Raw genomic sequence first — 3901 nt, forward strand, 5'->3', positions numbered from 1 at the left:
CTGGGGCCTTGGGCAAGTCCCAAACCTCTCTGAGCCTTGGGTCTGTCATCTGTCAACTGAGCACCCTATAAATTATCTACTTCAAAGCGTCGGTGGAACATTAAATGAGATAATAACAGAGCCTGGGACAAGGTGGGTATTAAACAGATGTGAGCTGCCCCTTCCCCAGCCCCTTTCCCTGGCATACCGCAACCCTCGTCTGGTTGGCAGCAAAGGAGAGTGGGGAGGGGGCACGCCCTGGTCTGAAGAAGCGGAGGTCCCCCTGAACTCAGGCTACTGCTGTCTTCCTGGTCTGTGTGGATGGCGGCTCAGGGCCTGGTGCTCTGTCACCTGGGGCCTACGAAATCCAGCCCCGGGGAGAGGACGGAGAAGGGCTCCCAGGAAAGGCCTCAGCCCCCGGCCTGTGCCTGATTCCTACATTTAGAGATCCCTGGCTGAGCCTACACTGCTCTGTGTCCTCAGACCTAGAGAGCCACCTTCAGCCATCCCAGGTCAGCCTGGCCCTGGGCCAAGCCTGGGGACACCTTCCCCAGCCAGGCCACAGCCCAATTGCCTTCTCTGAACCTTCAAATGAGTCAGTGCAGGCACCATTTCCTCAGGACCCGCTGAAACTCTGAGCAGCAAAGTGTCTTCTGGTTTATCTGGAGGAAGGAAAATGACGTCGTGAGGTAAACCGCACAGCCTGAAACCACGAGGCTGAGGGTCCCAGTGATGTCTGCTTTCCAGCAACAGTCACTCGTGTGCATGGAGGGGCACAGAGCCCGAGACGTTCTGGTCAGAGGGTGACTGGGAAGACAGAGGGAGATTTTCAAATGTGGAACCACAAGAAAGGATGGACGTCAGAGGTCAGTAGGATGGCTTCCTGGGGACTGTGGGGAGGTTGCCAGCTGGGCGGGGTGACTGCTGGCCACTCACTAGGTCCAGGCCTTGGCACCCGAGGTGCTGAGGATCGTGTTTACTGTGGTGGGCATAATGGTGTTAATAATAAAAAAATAATAATAATATTGGTTATAAGTATCGTTTCTGCAAGCCCATTACACTGTTTGATTCTCAACAGACCTGATCTTCATGTGTAGACGAGGGAGAGGAAGCTGGTGGGCTTTGGCCCTGTACCTTCAACCTCAAAACTACAAAGTTTATTTGCGGACAGGGTGGGTGTCTCTCCGCCCTGAGGCCTGAGTGGAGGGCTCCCAGGTTCAAGCCCAAACCCCACCTGCTAACTGTGTCACCCTCTGCAAGCTGGTTTCTTCATCCATCCAATGTCCTGCTTCATCGGTAAGAGATTTCATAAAACGAACCCTATTCTTCAATATTATTTCTTACTTTATCAGCTTTGAGCAGGTTTCTCTGGGAAAATTGAGTCCAAAGAGTAGGCACAAGCACTGGTCCCGGTGGACTGGTGGGCAGGTTGGGGTGTGGGTGCCTGCTGTGTAGTGGGGGCCAGTAGACAGCTTGAATGAGGACAGAGAGCTGTTTGGGGGCATCAGGAGGGGCCTCCACACCCCCCACTGCAGGCAGTGCCTAAAGGGAGTTACCAGTGTGGCTGGGTGTGTTTGGGTGGGCGTGTAAGGCCAGGCGTCATGCCCCCAGGTGTGTAAGACCCCTGCTCCTGTGACCAAAACACATGCGTACTGACTTGCCCCAGCCCCAGGCCACAGTCCTGCTACCTCCGGGCAGGGCCTCAGGTCCAGCTCTGACCAGCTCTGAGGGTCTGCAGGAACCACTGGCCCAGGAAGGGGACCGAAGGGCTCAGGGCAGGAAGCTGGCCCAGCGCCTCTCACGGGCCTCCTGCTGCCCAGCATTTCTCCACTGGAGTCGAGGCTGCTGGGCTGGGGCTCACCCTTCTCAGCTCTTTTCCTTTATAATGTAAATCCCTCAAGGGAGAGGCAGCACCTCCTAGTCCTCCGCTATCAGAGTGCAGAGGACACACAGACACCCAGCACAAGCTCCTCACTTTAAGGAGACCGGAGAGGCGAAAGCATTTGCCTACAACCTCACGATGAGCGGACGGAGGGCAATGCCCTCTATCTCACAGTGGGGCGTCCCCTCCCCCTCTATCTCACAGTGGGGCGTCCCCTCCCCCTCACAGCTGTTATCATTATAACAGGAACCGACCATCAGCTTCCTTCCAAGATAGCACCAGCTACAAGCACAGGGCCCAGGACCCCTCCCCCGCACAGGGGTTGAGGAGCACTAGAGTGTGCATAGGAAGCTGAGGGAGGGTCCCAGCAGTCCAAGGGCAGCTGCCAAAAAAAGACAGCCTCTTCTGCCACTTTCCCAAGGCCAACTCAGCACCTGACGTGTGAGGATTAGTCATAAGCAACTGCTTGACCCCAAAAGTCATAGTTCATTGAGTTGGTGTCACAATGATGCTTTGCTGACTCATGGCCCAGAACGACGTAAAGCCCTCTGGCCCCACCAGACGCCAGCTGCTCTGGGGTCTCTCTTGCAAGCAACCCTCTTGCCTGGTGGCTCAGACTTTAAGGAAAGAGCCATGGGCAGTGGAAAGGGCACGCTGAGAGGCAGGCACCAGGGTCCAGCTCTGCATGTGCCAGAGGGACCACGGGCATTCTCTCCCCTTCCCCAGCATCAGCTCCCTTGTCTGTAAAATGAAAGATCAGATCAGACGGTCTCTGGATTTCTTCCCAGCTCTGAGAACCAGGTTTTGCCCCAGCTGTTCTCAGGGAGGACAGTGTGGCTTGTGTTTGAGGTCTGTGCCCCATCTTCTAGCCCTGAGAACCGCTAGAGCTTGGAGCCCTTCCACCCTGACTTCTCCCACCCTCAGGGTCTCGCTGGGGCCAGGCTGCCCGACCCCAGAGCTCATCCTCTGCTTTGATCATCAGAAGGAAGTGCCACGGTGTGTCTAAACGGGAAGTCCTCTCAAATGCCTGAATCCCACTGTTTCCCAAATGAGCGGAGTAGGGGCAAACAACAACAAAAAATCCACAGCCAAAAGCAAGCCAGGGCCCAGGACCCCGCCCCAGCCCATGAGCTGCCTCACCTGAGCGCCTGCAGGAGCGCTGGGAGCAGCCAGGTGTGAAGAGCTCCCACCACCATCGCTACCAGCACCAGCCCTATTATTCTCCCTCCGTGGTGCATCTGGGCTTTTTTCACTCACCCTTCCTCAGCGGCAGCAGAGTTCCAGTAAGGAGGGGGATGCTGGAGCCGGGCAGCCTGCGTGACCTGGGCTAAGCGTTTGTTCTCACTCTGCTTCAGTCCCTTGGCTATAAAATGGGAGTGCTAATAATATCTTCTCATAAGGTCATTAGGAGACTTAAATAAGTCAATGCCGTAAAGTGCTTAGAACAAGGCCTGGCACATAATGAGTACTCAGTAAAAGCTATCATTCATTCATTCACTCATTCATCCATTCCATCCTGCCTGTTTCCAAAAAGATTTGAGATGACTCACAATGGAAAGCACAAATATTATAGGCTTTTAAGCAAGGTATAAAGACTACAAGGCTAGGGTTACTCCAGAACCTTGGGCTGAGCAAGCTACTGCATCTGACCATCTTGTCCAAAAGGTAGCAAGCTCTTTTCTGATAAAAAAAAGAAAAAAGAAAAAAGAAAAAGCACACCAGCTTTTCAGGACAATATATTTCCCTGGTTCAATCTTTTTCAATGACATTAAACGATGCAAGAGGCAGAGCCTCCTCTCACCCTCCCTTCTACCTTTTTGAATCATCCCCTGAGAATCTGGGAGTCTCTTCTTTATTCTATTCTGCTCCCCACCCCTTGAGGCCTGGGGGCCCGGAGAACCAGAGCTGCTGCCCTAAAGCCATGTTCTCAGCTGTCCCAGGAGAAAATGCTCAGGGGGCTGGAGCAGCAGCTTCCGGTACCAGAGGGAACTCTGGGAAAAAGCCAAGCCATTGAGGCAAGAAAAGGCCTTCCCTCTGATG

At 54.2% G+C, this 3901-nt stretch overlaps 1 long non-coding RNA gene across 1 annotated transcript; it reads left to right on the forward strand.

Annotated features, from left to right (window-relative positions):
* Positions 1-402: 402 nt before the first annotated feature.
* On the forward strand, positions 403-3683 carry LOC112478487. Its single transcript, XR_003045864.1, has 3 exons — positions 403-845; positions 1058-1275; positions 3129-3683. It is a non-coding gene; the product is annotated as an uncharacterized LOC112478487 (long non-coding RNA).
* The last annotated feature ends 218 nt before the right edge of the window (positions 3684-3901 follow it).

Source organism: Pteropus alecto, unplaced genomic scaffold, assembly GCF_000325575.1.
Source record: "Pteropus alecto unplaced genomic scaffold, ASM32557v1 scaffold61, whole genome shotgun sequence".
Taxonomy (NCBI): domain Eukaryota; kingdom Metazoa; phylum Chordata; class Mammalia; order Chiroptera; family Pteropodidae; genus Pteropus; species Pteropus alecto.